Genomic DNA, 18,389 nt, shown 5'->3' on the forward strand with positions numbered 1-18,389 from the left:
CATGGGATTCTTATTTAAAAATAAATGGCCATGTTACTTCAAATTAGATATTGGAGAAAAGAGAGGGAAGAAGGAAAAACAGATTACTAACTAATGTACAATTTTGACTTTTGAACCATGTTAATGTTTTAAATACCCTGTAAATTATGTCAAATTATGAAAGATGGAGGAGTAAGGATCTCTGAAAGTGAATAGAAACAAACAAATGGAGTTAATTGTAGTGGGTAATAATTAAGAGGGGACATATGGAAGACTTATGGGGTGATGATAATATTCTATGTTGTAATCTGGTTGTTGATTACATGGGTGTGTTAACTTTGAAAAAATTCTTTTTGCTGTATACTTATAATTGGGGCATGTGGTATATATAACATAGAATATAGAATTTGAGAGTAAAAATAAAAAAAAATGAGACTTATACAATATTTATAAGTAACATAAATGTATAAAACACTTATAATACATGCACATAATAATAATACCTAGAGTTTACTATATGTCAAGCCTGTGCTAATCAACTCATAAAGATGGTCTCATTTAATGCTCAGAAAAGTCTTATAAAGAAGGTACAATTATCATCCACACTTTTTACATAAGGAAAATGAGGCAAAGAGGTTAAATTACTACTCACAGTCATACAGTTGGGAAATAGGAAAAGCACTATTCAAAAACAAGCTTTTGCACTCTTAAGCACTATGCCGACTGACATTCAGTAAATAGTACTGTTACAATTCATTTTAAGGTAGCGCTCTCTCTCTCTCTCTCTCTCTCTCTCTCTCTCTCTCTCTCTCTCTCTCTCTCCCTCCCTCCCTCCCTCCATAGAAAATATCTTAGAACCTGGAAAGAAAAGTACCATCTGGTCAAGTCATCTTCGAAGTATCGTATCATGGTGAGGGTGCTCTGTTGCACTTTAACTGCTATCATTTCTAAGGGTCTCATCGTAGAAGTTCTGAAGAAAAGGGTTCTACCTCTTGTTGTCTTCTGTCAGATTGTTCTACTGCTCATTCCTACCTCCTTTCTAAAATGATAAGTCATAATGGAATCAATTTTCTTCTTTTTTAATAAACTTTTTATTTTGGAATACTCTTAGATTTACCATATATACTCTGCATCCCATCACCTGGTTTCCACTAATGTTAACATATTATATAACTATTGTACATTAAAACTAAGAAATTAAAATTGCTATGATACTATTAATGAAACTCCACACTTTATTCAGATTTCATCAGTTTTTATACTAATGCCCTTTTTCTGTTCCAAACCAGGGTACAAACCAGGGTACAAACCAGGGTACATTTAGTAAAGTGCATTAAAGTGTGATAAAAATGTATAACATAAAATTTACCATTTTAACTGATTTTAAGTGTACAATTCTGTGGCATTAAGCACATTTATGTTATTGTGCAACCATCATGACCATCCATCTCCAAAAATTTTTCATCTTCTTCAAATGAAACTAGTAAATGCACTATTACAACAAAGAAAATCTATAGTCCAGAGAGCCATAGAGAACCACTTACCACCATGCAATTAACAACTACATTGTAACAAGACCAACGAGGTTGATTTATATGGAAACAATGAAAACAGCTACGTAACGGCATGAGCAGTCCTTATAGGAAACATCTAGATTGGGTTAGTGGTAAACTTTTAATAAACAAAATGCTTGGGCAATAAAAAGCTAAGCAACCTATTTGAGTGAAATTTTTAGCCTGACCAAGAAGCTGCAAATGGTTTTGAGAGAAGATAATTCTGTGAAACCAATCCAAAAGCAAATAAATCATGAGGAAGAAAAAGGGGACTGTACCCTAGTTTTCAGAGAACTTAAAACTAGTCACTTCACTCACTACCTGGAAGTTACCCAACACTGCACATGGCACCCGAGTAAGTGATCAGACCCCAGCACACCACCTCATGTACTCTGTATCATCAAGCAAATGTCAGAAGACTTCACAGTCAAACACCTGGTATTGGAAATAATCCTATAGTATGTAAAGAGTTCATATAGTTATTGTTGCAAGTATTTGACTATATAAAGAAGGAGGAAGATTCTCTAGAGTAGAAACATGTAAGATGCTCTTAAATTGGTGCTTCTCAAAATGTGGTGTGCATATGAATCACCTGGGGATCCTATTAAAACGCAGTTTCTTCAGGTTCTTATTAAGTAAGTCAGAGGTGAGACTCAAGATTTTGCATTTCTCATGAGCTTGGAGGTGATATTGATGCTGCTGTTCTGTGAGCTGCAGTTCAAGTAGCAAAGCTCTAAATTAGTAGCTCTTGACTTGGTTGCATATCAGAATCTGCCTGAGGAACTTTAACAGCTATTGTTCTCTGGGTCTCATTTTCAGAGAGTCTGATTTAAATAACTGATTTAGGGTGTCCAATGGACTGAATTATGTTCCTCTAAAATTCATATGTCGAAGCCCTCACCCCCAACATGTGACTGTATTAGGGAAAAGCTGTTTGCGGAGGTGACTAAGGTTAAATGAGGTCATAAGATAGAGCCCTAATTGCAAACAACTGGTGTCCCTATAAGCCAAGGAGATGACAGAGCTCTCTCTCCACCATATAAGGACACAGAGAGAAGGTGGCCATTTTCAAGCCAGGAAGAGAGTTCTCTCCAGAGCACTATCACGCTGAAACCCTTATTATGGATTTCCAGCCAATAAATTTCTGTTGGTTAAGCCACCCAGTCTATAATATTTTATTATGATAGCTCAAGCTAAGACAGGGTGTGCCCTGGACATTGATTTTGAATAAAGCTCCCCAGGTGATTCTAATGTGCAGCTGAGGCTGAGAAATTTGCTCTAGATAGCAGCTGAAGTAAATGAAACATCAAATAGCATCACCCTTGCACCCATGTAAACACAAAAGCTCATTCTCCATATGCTTGGAGATGCATCAACTCACATCACTAGTTCATTAGAGAATAGCCAAGAGCCCCTCTCCTGCTCAAACAACTTAGTCATATCCATCAAAGGCATGAGCACTCTACACCAAAATAGGGGCAGCTTACATGACATTTAATAAAATGACAGCTGTCATGTTTTCTCTTTTATTTCTCTTTAGGAAGTAGGCTGTGGACGATTTTATGATTTGTATTTTCTGTTTGTGGACTTATCTAAGACATACAATCCTCTTATCTGAGTGGGCATATGGTAAGTCCTGTGAAGAATGAGCTCTTCAGAGATATTCATCAACATATTTTGCTTTCTTCACAGTAAAATTAAAGAACTATCAAACACCATTCTCTGATTATACCAAGCAAGACCGCACTGCTGTAATGTGTTATTTAGTGTTCACACTAAGCAGTATTCTCCGAGTGCTTAGAATCAACATTGAGTTTGGTCAGAAAAGATTTGAAAGAGTTTTACAGCAAAATCAAAGGACAAAGGGAGATGAATCAAAGTCTTCTGCTGGTTATCTACTTTGTATTAGTGGTCACTGATCATAAAAAAACATGCAACTGTGAGCTGTTTGCTTAGGCTCTGTTTCTCTTTGGGCTGATCAGTAATGCTACAATTCTCCAAGTCCTAGGGCACCTGGAAACACACCTAAACATTTGACCTGTTGACTGGCATGGCTGTTGACCAGCTGACCTACAAGACAGCCCCTAATTACGGAACTTCAATGGGATTGTTGGGAGATTTAAATGAGAATCTTCAATGGGGAAAGGTCTTTGAAAAAGGATTCAATACTCGGTGAATATGATCACAGCATGGTGATTAGGTTATGAGAATTATTGACTGTGCTGAAATGATTGGGGTGAGTAAATTGTAGTCTGGCTCAACTGTCCTAACCACCACTCCTTTCCCACATGCAGATAATAAAGAAATATTAATGAAAGTTCCTGATAGCTTCCCTGGATTCACTCTTTTGCTAGGTAGCTCTAGGCGCTCATTTAAAAAAGAGCGAGCTTGGATGGCCACAGAACTAGATTTGATCCACAGCAAAGAGATGTCTATTTTCAGACACCATTAGGTGTTCCCTGGACATAGTAGCAGAGAGTAACAAGACTTTCCTGGGGGGACAAGTCATATTCTGAACAATGCAAGGCCCTCACAAATTCTCTCCCAACCAATAACTTGGCAGAAGCAGGGTTTTCTTCTTTAACTGTCAGAGAAGTTTGCTGGGGGTAAAATCACAGAGGAAAATATTCCATCAGTACATGTGACCAGACAATAAAGAAACTCTGACACGAGCTCCCCCCAAAAACTTAAAAGAAGTAGACTATTTTAACAGAAGGGTGAATACACACTCACATGTGTGCACTCACGCGTGCACGTGCGCGTGCGTGCACACACACACACACACACAGGTCAGTCCAATTATACTCCAGATACCTTTGTCCAAGAAGTCTCCTGAAGTAGTCTGCATTTTGAATATCACTATTTCCAGACTCTTCTAACAAAGGCCTCAGTGCTATGAGATGTTTACCTGTCATTAATTAGCTCAACTAAATGCTATGCTGAGTGGGAGGAAGATCATGTTATTATAAGCATTTCTAGGAGTCCCACCGAAGGAACTACAGGCCTAGTGCATAAGACTGAAAAACTGTATTTGCCTGAACCTTTTGAAAGTCTATGGTTTATTGACCATTGTCTTCTACGTTTAGCAAAAGTTCCAGACTGCTGAGCTCTCTGTGAAAGTGATCATCTGCCCTAGCCACATCGAGAAGACAGGGTTGCCTATAAAAAAAGCTTTTGTGGTCATCTGCACATGTACTACCTCAAAAAAGGGCACTGACTACATATTTCTACGTATCTGTAGGATTAGTTAGAAAACCATACACTGTCCTCAAAAGGTATACATTTTAGCAGAAGAAAAATGTGGTATTTTGCTTACTATTGGCTGGATCCAGCGGAGGTCTCAGTGACCTAAAGAAGGAATTCAAATTCCACAGTCTAGTATAGTCCTGGGCTGTAATGCAAATATATTCTAGATATCTCAGCAAGCGAAAGGCTGGCAGGATATCTGAGAATTTAGAGGTCAGAATAACCTTTCAACAGTCTCAAACCAACATTATAAGAGAGTGCATAGAAGCATCCAAGAAGGAGATAAACATATCAAACCCAAGCTGCTACTATCTCTATATCTTTTTCCTCTCTGTTTCCATGGTACTGATCATTTTGGTACCTCTAAATAACTGGGGGAAATCATTTTCCTTTGGAATCTCAAGAGACATCTAGGACCACTAACTATTTCATCTCTATTTTCTTTATTTCTTTCATGTGTGATAGAGTCACATAGATCTGGGTTGGAATTTCAACTGTGTTGCTAGCATCTACTATCTCTGTGATCCTGGGCAGACAACCTGTCTGCATCTCACTTTTCTTATCTTCAGTTTTATGTTTACAGTAGCACCTACTGTTCTAGGTACTTGTAAAGATTGGATGAGATTATCCATTTGTATCTGTTAAAGTTCTTGGCTACAAGCAAAAGAAATTAGCTCTGCATATATCAAGAAAAAAATTTTAGTGGAGGGACATAAAGCAGGAATGGGCAAACTTTTTCTGTAACAGGCCAGGTAATACATATTTTAGGCTTTGTGGGCCATGTTGTGTTGCAACTACTCAAATCTGCCATTGTAGTACAAAAGCAGCCAGATGATATAAGTAAATACATGTGTGTGGCTGTGTGTCAATAAACCTTTATTTAGAAAAAGAAGCAGTGGGCCAGATTTGTAGTTTGCCAATCTATGATACAGAAATTTCTAGAATAGATAAAAGGGTAGAGGAGAGCTTGGAGCTTAGATAGCAGGAGCAATCTGGTCAGGGTATCATAGCCATATCCACTGACTACCACTATGGTTAAATTCTGATTAGTCATCTCAGCTTTCATTGCTCCATATTGATAGTTGCAGAGAAAGTGCTCTATTGGCCCAGAATAGGTCTTATGCTCACCCCCTAACTACCCAGAAACAGGTAAAGGGAATATCTGACTTCTTTTGGCTTCCATAGTGATAGGTGGGGGCCCCATACCACAACAAGATTCATATGATGGGGGATTCTTTTCAACTAAAAAAGGTATTTGGGTGCTGAGTGGCTTAAAATGACATGTATTCACAATGCCCCATGAAGTGCTTGGCACAGTGTCTTGGACATCGAAAGCTCTTGGTGGTTTAATTATGATGCTGTTGCTGCTTATTATTATGAGTAGTGGCACAATACCTGATCCATGGTGGGTGCTCACTAGGTGCTAGTCCTTTCTTCTGCTTATCTTCTTCTCTTTTCCCTTGTGCATGTTCCTGTAACTCACTCTCCACCCCTCTCTTGAGAGGCAGCACAACATAGTGCTCAGGGGCATAGATTCTGGAGACTGTTTGTGTTTAATTCCTTATTCTGATACTTCATAGCTGTGTGACCTTGAGGCAATCTGCTTTACTTCAGTTTCCCATTTATAAAGTGGAATGATGATAATAATAGTACTTGCCTCACAGAGGTTGTCATAAGAATTAACTGAATCAACTTACATAAAGTGCTTACAACAGCGCCTAGTACATAAATGTTTATTATTGTTATTCTCTCTCTTCTCATAGCTACTCTACTCCCATTGTTTGAACTCCCCATTCTGTGTTTCCTGTCCACTATTCCCCCAAGCTTCATCTATGTTTCCTATCACCCTCAGACCATTTCTATTGGGATGCTGGGCTGTCATCTGAACCAGTTTATAATTTCCAATTATCACTGGCCATCTTCCACTACCCAAAATTTGAGGCTTCAGAGTTGTCATCTGACCATGCTCCCTTTAAAATATCATTTGCATCTGTTCTCTTTCTGCCATTGTCATTATATCTGCATTTTAGGTCTGAGGTTTTGAAATATCCTATTAACTTGTCTTTCTTCTTGTACCATCTGCCCTCTCCCACCCAACCCTGGATGCAGCCAATTCATTTTATGCACAATGGATGACCAGATTCAACTTCCTGAAAGATTAAAATCTACAGGCCACTAAGATACTCAAATGCCTTCAGTGCCTTTCTCTACCCAGAGAAGGGGGTCTTAGACTGGGGCCGAAGAATGGGCTTCAGAGTGTTCACAACCTACCCCATCCTCCTTGAAATTACTTGTATGAAAATTTTAAGTATCTGTGTATAGATATTTGGGAAGAGGAGAAGATATATAGCTTTCATTAGATTCTTAAAGGGTTCTCTGTTCTCACAATGTTTAACTGATGCTCTAAAGTAGGGGTCCCCAACCCCTGGGCCACAGACCAATACTGGTCCATGGTCTGCTTGGAAATGGGCCATACAGCAGGAGGTGAGTGGCAGGTTAGCAAGTGAAGCTTCATCTGTATTTGTAGCCATTCCCCAGCACTAGCATCACCACCTCAGCTCTACCTCAGATCATCAGGCATTAGATTCTCATAGGAGCACTGGCTCCTCGTGCCAAAAAGGTTGGGAACCACTGCTCTAAAGCAGTGGTATCCAGAGCAGAGGTACAGATACCCCAGGAGGAGCACAAGCTGATTACTTGGGATGTGAGCAGGAAATATTAGAACATTCAAAGTTTTATTCCATCATCCTTTATAATTTTTGTGCATCCTTTATAATTTTTGTGCATGCTTTATAATGTATGAGTACATTAGTATAATTATAGAGTTTATAAATAATATATTGGAAGTGCGCTAAGGTATTTGTCTGATAGGAGCGTGTGATCAAAAAGTTTTTGAAAATACTGCTGTAAAGGATCAAATCAAAATTCCTCTACTTTTCATTCTTTGGTCCAAAACTGTTTTTTTCTACCCTCATCTCTTTTACGTGTCCCCTTTGTATACATTAATAGACTCATTCCCACCTCTGGACCTTGGTTCATGCTATTCTCTTTGCACAGAGAGCCCTCTTCATTCTTTCCTCCATAATATTTTTATCCATATTTCAAGGTTCTAGGTAAAGTCCCACCTCCATCAAGAAGCCTATTCTAACTAATCCATCTGCTACATCACTACAAAATTCTATCTGGAGCATTCATGTCACTTAAGCAGACAGTTCTTATATGCATATGTTGCAGATTTTATTAACTTATCTCTAACAACCAGAGAGCAAGTTCATCAAAAGAAGACTGTAGAAATGTTTTCCATATTTTCCGTAGGACCTAGCATAGTGCTCGAATGAATGCTTAATACAGACTTGCTAAATGAAAACAAAGCAACAAACTGGGATGCACTGGGATGTGGAGTACTCTCATGGTTTTACCAATGATAAGGTACATGAAACAAGGAATTGTTAGTACTTGCTGGTGATCTGGAAACCAGATGTCAAAGTGTGAAAAGCCTAAGCAAACATATTCTTATCCTGTCACCCCCAGCTTTATACTTCCAGTCCATTTCCACAAGGGACCCAATTTTCTATGGAGACTAATTTGATAAATGTATTTGTGTGTGTGTGTGGGGGGGGGGTAAAGTAGTAATGACTGATAATATATTTAATGCCTGACCCAAGCCCAGAAAATAGATGGCTGAACTCAGAGACCTTCAGTGAAATGATGAATGATTGTCAGTGTAGGCACTAACAGAATTGGCTGGGGAGATCCAGGCTTAGGATTTCCTCATCTCTCACATCACAATCCAAAAATGAATAGGGAGAAAAGGAAAAATGAGGCATCAGGATTTTTCACCACACAAAGAGGTCAAGTGCCTGTTTGAGGTGAGAGTAGGTACCAGCGCCCTGTTATCTGCATTCTTCTGCAGTGCCATTTGCCACTCTTCCTCCTCCCTTTCTGGAACCTGAAGCATATATATGACATACAATCTGTTATTAAAACACCTTCTTTGGCACACAGTTCCATCAGGGTTGCAGTAACATGAAAGACATGGAACTTGAAATACTTCAAAACACAAATTACTCTAAATTTGAGACTACATTTTTTTGCAATGAGTCAACCTCCCTCAGGCTGTGGAACTGTGCAAATGAAACCCCAGGAGCACAAAATGATATCCCATTCCCATCTTTGTTGAGCAGGAAGTCCAGAGGATCAGAGAGAATGCCAGCTGCCCAAGCCAGGAAACTGTAAATTTCCAAACAATTTCCAATTAGTTTTTAAGTATTTACTCTCCATAGAGACTGAATTTTATTTCAAATCTTTTTGGTTGTGGTATAGGAGCTTTGATAGCTGGAAGCAACTCCCGGAGAAAGGATCAAATGAAAAAAAAAAAAAACAACTCTTGGTGTGTAAAACGTTCCTCCACTACAAAGTGGTGGATATGCATTGGGATAACATCCTGAGATGAACTCTACCTAGCTCAACTCCTCTTGGTTAGAGTCTATAAAATAATTTATTCCAACCCCCTTGTCATCACTTACATGTTCTAGAGAAGTTTATGGGCATTGATGACAAGGTTGTCAATCTCTCTCTAAAGTGCCATTCCTTTATATGCATAGGCTCCCCTTCCAGTCTGCTCAATCTCTTGAGGACAGAGGCCTTCATCTCCAAAATCCCTCCCTACACAATACAATCAGGGCTTAAGTGACTCCCTGGGCCTGTAGAACCAGTCACAATGGCCCGTGCTTCCTGCCCTGAGAGCCCAGAATTCATGACCATGCAGATAAATGAATTATACACTTGGCCAGAGATTAAGCCTGGCCCTTTGTACAGCAACCTCTGAGGTCTAGGGGAAGATTTGACCTGTCAGGATCTGTGCTCATTCTGCCTTAATGAGAGGCAGACCAAAGCAGTCCTGGCTGTATAATCCCACACCCCGGGGTGTGATAATCAGCAAACTGCAGACAAGGAATTGGCCATTGCCCAATTCTCATTGTCCAGAGGCCAGGATGAACTGTTTAGTGGATGGCAGGGTGTTTTTCTGATTCCAGATGGCAGACTCCTCTCTCGCTAGGCAAGCCAAGGAGGAAAAGTGCCCTGTGCTTTGGTGCCAGCTACAAAGGAGTCATGGAGGAGTTTCAAGAGGCTGAATACAGAGATATGTCTATCTAAAATCCCACATAGGGAGTGAGGCAGGAGGGAAACTTGGGTCTGAACTCTGTTTCCTTGGCTTTAAACCCCAAAATTTAGGTAGAGCTGGGAGACTGAGACAAGTTTTTAAACAAGAAAAAAAAAAAAAACGCCACTTCAAAACTATTCCTTAACATGAGTAGCCTGCAGATGTGAATCACTTAAAAACCAGACATCTTCAGATTTCCAGGGACTTTTTGTTTGCCAAATATAAGCTCTCTGTTGTCTGAATTGTAACACTCTTGTCTTGGTTGACTCCTCATGTCTCTGTTCACCTGTCTTTTCCTCAGAGAGGATTATCACAATGACCTGACCTACATCATATATCCTCTTGTTATAATCTCTAAACATACATATTAATTTTATTTCATTACATTAATCATAATTTTAATTATCTATATTTACTCATCTGTTCAACAAATATTTATTACACACTTACTGGCTTGGTTCTAGGCTCTGCAAATACAACAGTGAACAAAACAGAGAAAAGTCCCTGGCCTCATTTAGATTACATTACAGTAGGGGAGATAGATACACAAAAGTAATGTTATATAATATGTAAATAAAGGCCTAAACGTGAATTCTAAGGCCAAAAAAAATTTGTAAGAAGTTTTACGCTGATCAATGTACATTCCTATAAGGTACAGTAATAAACTAATTATGTTTCTTTTTTTCTAGTTCAGATAAATGTGATCTTAACCAATAATAACAAATTGGCCAACAGCAAAGTAAATAATTATCCTAATATCTATTTTTCCTCTCTGTTAAATAACAAAAGTTCTCACAGTGCATTATGTTTATACTTCTATAATAACATTTACCTCTCTGAATTGTGGTTGTTAATATTTTGGTTTCCTTCTGTCACCAAGAAACAAGGTGCTTGAGGACAGAGACTATGTCTTATTCATCTTTGTATTCTGGGACCCCAACCAGGTGATCAAGAAATATATGTTGAAATGAAAATGGATACTATCATAGGTATTGAGACCACTGAATGATTTACATGGAAAAGCTTAGGAACCAAATAAGAACAGAGGAAGCATCTGGTCCTGTTGGAGTTCAGGCCAGGTTGAAGCAGAACTAGAACTGTCACTTCTTTCCCAAGCTGGAGAAGGCACTGTCTTATTCACAAGCCCTTCCTCAGCCCTTGGGAATATTGTTCTAGGATTTGTGGCACCTGTGGGTTTCATATTTCATAGAACTCATTAATTTACTAAGACATTTATTAGAGATTACAGCAAATCTTTTATGTAATGGGGACTCTTAGAGTATGGACTGTGCAAGTTTATAGAATTGTATGGTTCATTGAGCCCTTAGGGGGGAAAAACCCTTTGTTGATGCAGATCTTTCTAAATTGTCAGAGGCAAACTTCCTTTCTCACGAGATAGAGTCATGTGGACATGATAGAAAATCTTTCTTTGTTGTTTGAAGACTAGGTGGGCCTCTGAGTTACTTTCCAGTATGATCACGTTTTATTGTTTGGGACTGTAGTTGTTCGAGCTATAGGACATGGACTAAATAAATAGGGATCCCAGGATACTGCCTGGAAGCTTTTTTTTCTGGGCTGTATCACTGACTTCTTAGATCATTTTCCTGTCATATATGATTCTTCCTAAAAAAGGGATTCCACAAATATCTCAGATAGCAAAGATTTTGGCCTATTGGATTTTACTGAGCATTTAAGTGGAATATCTATAATACTATGGGGATGCTTAATTTAAGGAAAATGATTTTAACTACAATCTTCTCTACGTTGGATGCAATGAGGTTTCAACAAAAGCACTCTTGAACAGTTGTAGTTGACATCAGGAAACTCTTGTAGTTTGATTTAAAATTAACACACTCCAAATCCCCCAAAACGTGACAATTTGCTAACATGCAAGGGGAATAATTAGTTCTTGATTAGGAAAGAACAAATGTGAAATCAACCAATTATACATGATAAATGCACATTTATTTAAGGCTGGAATGTCCATTTTATACAGCTCACACACTTTTCTAAATCTTGTATCAATAGATGTTGTAACACCAGTGGACACTCTGAATATACCTACTTCTATTAATTTTGCTTATCTTGAGGGACTATGAAAAATGCAAGAGGGGTCACAGGGTGTTATATGTCAGGATCATGAGAACTGGGGTGGAAAGATGGGAAGGGGTGGGGAGAAGGAAAGTTAAGCTTGGGGAAACCACCAGTGGAGTAAAGCATTTTGTTTACTTTACCTTATCTGGACAAATCCTGAACTTTTTAACTCTAGTGGTTAAAAAAAGCAATAATGGAAAACAGTTCCTCAGGGAAAAAGCAAACTCTGACCAAGTTTTGTATAAACTCCCCTCCATCTGCCAGGGAAGTTTTCTAAAAGTTGAAAGCCTTAATGAGGCTCTATCCCTCTTGAGAGCACACTTACAAAGAACCCACAGTGTAGGTTTTGCTGATTGCTCAAGTCACTCTGAGTCTCACAGGGAAAAAGAAAAAGGAAGGGCACTCCAAGATGGAGTGGGGACTACTTCCTGAAGAGAGCTGTCTGCAAAGTTCTGCTCTGATAGCTTGCTGTTTGAACTGGACCAAGGAAAGGGTCTGTGTTAGTGCTCCACACTTTAGTAACTCTAAAATGTAGAGCAGCATTTCTCAAAGTGAGAGCCAGAATACCTTTGGGGGTCAAAGGAACTTGAGCAAGTACTGATGGTTCAATAAATAGACTTAGTAGCAAAATATACTTCTTCTTTGCCTGCCTATAGCGTACAAGAAACAATATATCATTCAGAGGCTCTTTTCTCTTCCCAGCTTTTCTCCCTTCTTCCCCTAACTTTGTTAAAGTCCAAGTTCTGAATGTACCCGGAATCTGTTTTTCAGTTATCTCTTGTCACTGGCCTGCCAACCTCACCCTGTTAACAAACTGTTACTCTTTTTCTTGCCCACGTTCATTTTTCACACTTCTCTTAATTATCTGGCATTCAGCACATTTGGCTTCTCTTCCAACTCTAAGCTGTTAGGGCAACAAAACCCCTATAACATGGTGACAGACGCTGTCACAACACCTATAAAATCAGGTTAACTGACAAAGACTTCATTGAAAATTAAGTCTCTTCAGTATTAGAGATAGAGTTGCTATAAAATCATCATAAGGCAGGAGGAGGGAGTAGTGGGGTATTTATTACAAGAGGTAGTAAGGAAAGTATCCTGGCCAGGGGACTATGAGACTTGGTCTCAGGTCTACCATCAACTTTCTGTGATCATAAGTGAGCACCTGCTTTTCTATGGATCTCAGTTTCCTTGTTTGAAAAAGAAGGCTTATGAGTGAAGTCAGTCTTCTTTCAAGGAAGGATGCCCAAACTACGGGTAGTTTGAGGTGGCACATGGATATTTTTTATTCTAATAGTTTTGATAGTCTATCTTACATTTAAAAAACACTGGTTTTCTATTTCCAGTTTTGCTTAAAAATCCATTTAGCTTTGTAAAATCATGAACCAACCTAAACAAAAGCATTTAGTAAAATAATAAGTACTATATATAGTAAGAGTGATGGTGTTATACAAATTTTGACTTTGATTTGGTGAAGGATGGGTTGAATTATTGCTACAGACTCTAGCATTCTGGGTCAATTAAACAACAACTAACAATTTATGGCACTTATTATGTGCCAGGCATGTGCCGGTGTCCTAATAATTATGTATATTAAATAATGTAATCTTAACAATGACCTAATGAGGTAGGCACTATTATTCTTTCAATTTACAGATGAGGACACTTAGATATAGAGGAACTGAAAACTTGTCTAATGTCATACAATTTAAGAGTCAGAGCCCTAATTTGAACTCGAGCAGATTGAATCCAGAAGCCATGCTCTTTAAAAGCTGTACCAGTGCTCCTCAAGTGTGGTTCCTGGAACAGCATCATCAACATCACTTTGGAACTTGTTAGAAACTCACATTATTAAGTCCCCACCCTAGACCTACTGAAGCAGAAACTCAGTGGAATGGAGTCCAATAATCTCTTTTAACAAACCGTATAGGTGATTCTTACACACACATTTGAGCTTATACTAAACTATAGTATACTATACTGAGTGAGGCAATGGCAGTGAGTGTGGAATGATGGGAAAATGATTTGGATGACAGACTGAGGTATAGTCAAGTTTTATGCAAGATTGGAGGAACTTAGACATGTCTGATAGCAGAAGGAAAGGAGCCAGATTAAGGAAAGATTATAAAAACAGGAAGAAAGAATACATAAAGAGGAAGAAAACAGAGTAACGTAGGGTCACAAAGAACAACCAGGATGGCTATCTTTCAGAGGACTGGAAAAGACAGAGATGAACCCAGGGAAGAAGAAGAAGCCGATGCTTTGGACTTTTTCCTCATATGACAAAAATTTGATTAATAGCTTTTAGTGATGGCAGAGAGGAACTAACCAGGTTTTGAGGAAAGAGATGACTGATTCAAACAAATTGCTGTGAGTCACAAGGTTGACATGGGCGAAATAATATTTACTTACAGTGCTTAAGTCAGAGTAGTAGCTGGAGATAAAGATTTTCCAAAGAACTAAGCATAGTGATTATTGGAGTTTATGGCAGACATGAAAATGTGCCCCTTAGATCTCTTGTGCTGGGGAACTTAATTGAGAGAGGGCCCTAGCTGATGACCCTCTGAACCCATTATTGCATTTGAGCTGAGGCCACACTTCCAATGGGAAGTTTCCAGCCAATGACTGTGTGGCAAGAATTCTAAGGTGGGCCCATTCTGGTGAGACAAGGAACTCCTCTGACAGGTGACTTTGGCTTGAGGACTTCTTATTGACTTGGCTAAAACTTTCTTAGAACTGTGCTACAATCTGAGACTCTACTTGCCCAATCCTCTTTCTTTCCCTTACTTATTTACAGAAGTTGAACTTGCACTGTGACCTGATAGCTCCTGCTTTGGCTTCCTTCCTTTCTTTTCTTCACAGGCACTGAACTCTATAAATCTTTTACATATATGATGGCATCTTGGAGTCTGCTTTATAGTGGTCAAACTAATAAAGGGTTCTTCCACAATGATGATTACTGTATGAGTGAAGATTCTGGAAGTATCTCAAGGTTGGATGATTTGAGGTTAAGAGTAACATATATGTAAGGAGGTATGCAGGAGTAGTAGAGATTCTGATAGTGTTAACTCTGGACCTTTAAAATTGGGGAACTGCTTCATTCAGATTCCCTCAGTAATATAGAAACAAATATCAGGCATTTATAAATTAGCATGTGTAAAGCTTATCTTTATACTTGTTTTATTCTCTTAATGTGGATTCCACAGGAAGAGCTCTGATACAAGGCATTGAGCCTAGTAGTGTGGAAAGAGTTAATGATCTCAAGGAAATGGTGGATCATAGTGTAGGATGAGATGCCTTCACTCTTGAATGATTAAAAGGTGTCTGAATTCATGTGAAAATAAGGATGGCCATGACAACAAGATTGAAAAAGAAGAATGATTTATCAGAAGTTGAATGGGCCAATGTTGGCAGTCAGACTTTCCCTTTTTAAGATGGTACACTTACACAACATACACTTTTTGGAAGAGGCCTCTCCAGGTTAAATATCCCTGGGATAGGTAACATCTTAGGAGCCAACATTTTAGAGGAGATGATGTGCAAAACACTTGGAAAGAGCACATTAGAGATGAGCTGTGGGGTCTCACTGAAAGGGGAGCTGATATAATATGAAAAAAAACCTCACAAACTTTTACAACTTTACTTTTTCTACCTTTGCCCTGGTGGGAAGACACTAATATCTTCTTCTCTGGTGTCTGGCCCACTTCTTCCAAGACTCAAGGCAAGAACCAAGATAGTCTTGTAAAGGAAATTACAGGTATAAGTCACTAACTGAAGGGTGAGTCTTCCTATGGGAACTAGAGGATCAGGCCCCACTTATTCATGCTTTCAGAAGAGCTGAGCATATTCAGACACAATGAACTTGTTTACTTAAAAGATTATAAGGAATCAGAGAAGGGGGAAAATGGCATTGATGATAGAGGCTCTGTTCATCATCCCTCTGGCAACTAAATCAAAGTTGTGACAGAAACGAGGAGCAAACAGCAAGAAAAAAATCACTTGGTAGCTAGATGAACAAACCATACAGCTAGGGAAAAATCTAAGAACTCACCCTGCAATGGCAGAAAGTAGGATTAGGAGAGGACGCGAGGCTGCCCAGTCCAAGCAGCTGAGTGGGACAAAGGCCATGGCAGCAGTAGCTGCAGATGCCTCTTAAAGGGGCTGCATCCACAAGTGGACTTTCGTGGTGATGGACCTGCTTGCTCTGAGCACAAGTGCCAGTTTGGCTGTACAGGGACTTACAGGGCGACACTGAGTTGTCAGAGTGAGGGCCGCAGCGAGGCTCTTTACCCAGCAGAAGTGCCAGTGGTATCCGCTATTCCTCTGTTGAACCCTCCCTGCTTCCAGTGTGTGGACTCAGCACCAGCATAGCACAGACATCATCAAACTGGATAACAGAGATTGCTCCACCCAGAGGATTCCCTGAAACTCCACCAACCCCAACTCACGGCCCCACCCAAGGCACACCAAGGTTTAGCCTCAACAAGTCAAGTGCTCCTTGCTAAGCAGCACCAAGACTCACACTGGCAGCAACTAGCCTCAGTTTCTGGCGTGGCCTTTTGAGGCAACTATAAGCACAGCATCTGTGGATTGCTTGTTGAATCTTAACAGGTGGGGGTAAATTTGGCCCACAGGTGAACCCCTCTCAGGATTGTGCCACTGGACACCTATTTCACAAATCCACACTAATAAGACCAGAAAACTTAAAAGCTTTGTTTAGTACATAGAAAGACACACAGAAGGGCAGCCAAAATTGAAATACAAAGAGGCAGAAACCATGTTAGAGAACAGAACAGAGAACCAGGAATAATGGAATCAAGCAATCTAACAAAAGCAGAGTTCAAAACACTGGTTATAAAGATGTTCAATGAACTTATGGGAAGGGCAAACGAATTCACTAAGAACTTCCACAAAGAGATTAAAAAAATAAATAAAATGGAAATGGAAATTATAAAAGAGAACCAGTCAAAAATGAAGAACACGTTATCTGAGATGAGAAGTATATTAAATGGGATAAACAAAGTGAATAAAGAAGAGGATCACACCACCAATGTGGAGGATGGGAAAGCCAAGGACACTCAATTAGAACTGCAAGACAAAAGAAGCCTAGACCATAATAATAATTTAAGGAGCCTATGGGACACTATTAAAGGTAAAAATATTCATGTCATCAGGATACCTGAGGGTAAACAAGATGTTGAACAGATATTTGAAGAAATAATAATGGAAAGCTTCCCTCTCCTGGTGAAGAAAATAGACATAAAAACCCCAGGATGCTCAGAGAGTCCCAGAAACCAGGAACCTAAAAATGCCCACACCAAGACATATCAAAATTAAAATGCCAAAGGTTAAATACAAAGAGAAAAATCTTAAAAACAGCAAGAGAAAGGCAGTTAAGTTATCTACAAGGGAGCTCCCATAAGACTGGCAGCTGATTTCTCAAAAGAAACTATGCAGACAGAAGGGCTTAGCACAAAATATTCAAAGTGATGAAAATCCAGGATCTACAACCAAGAATACTTTATCCAGTAAAGTGATCATTTAGAGTTGAAGGACAGAGAAAGAGCTTCCCAGACAAAAAGAAGAGAAAGAAATATAGCTGTATTACAGAAAATGTTGGAGGGTCTTCTTTAAGAAGAAAAAAATGTATCAAAAACAGGAATAAACTACATTCCTATCAACACGTACCTCAAATGGAAAAAAAAATTGTGTTCCAACCAAAGGATAGAGTGGCTGAAAGGATAAAAAAAACAATATCCCTACATATGCTGCTTACGAGAGATTCACTTCAGAGTAAAAGACATACACAGACTAAAAGGAAGAGGATGGAAAAAGATATTGCCTTGATGAACCCTGAGGGTACTGAGTTGAATGAAATGGGTCAGATAAAGACACATATCACATGATATCACATACATGTGGAATGTAAAGAACAAAACCAACAATAACAACAACAAAAGTGGAAATAAACTCATAGATAAAGAGGATACTTTGAGGGCTACTAGATGGGATGGGGTTGAGGGGAAAAGATTGCAAAGGGATTGAGAGGTGCAGGTGGATGATGCAGAGTGAACATGAGGATGTAGAGTATATCATGAAGAAGATGGTTAACAATGTTGAAATGAATATGTGGGAGGAGGATGGGTGCTAGATTTGGTGGGGTGAGTGCTTTGTGAATTGTGTGGGTCTCTGATCAATATGCTGTACAGCCGAAGCTGGTGTGTTGTATGCCAACTATAAGTGGAAAAAAAATCCTCATTGAATTGTACAATATAAATGCAGGCAACTAATTGTCTATTATATTTCAAGAAAGACAAAAAAAGAAAGGTTAAGTTAAAAAAAAGATTATAAGG

General features: G+C 39.0%; 1 protein-coding gene across 1 annotated transcript in view; it reads right to left on the bottom strand.

Annotated features, from left to right (window-relative positions):
- COL4A6 (collagen type IV alpha 6 chain) overlaps positions 1 to 18,389 on the bottom strand; it is a 294,450-nt gene that overhangs the window by 80,455 nt on the left and 195,606 nt on the right. The gene's annotated exons all lie outside the window — the stretch shown is intronic.

Source organism: Rousettus aegyptiacus, unplaced genomic scaffold (assembly GCF_014176215.1).
Source record: "Rousettus aegyptiacus isolate mRouAeg1 unplaced genomic scaffold, mRouAeg1.p scaffold_m13_p_9, whole genome shotgun sequence".
Classification (NCBI taxonomy): Eukaryota; Metazoa; Chordata; class Mammalia; order Chiroptera; family Pteropodidae; genus Rousettus; species Rousettus aegyptiacus.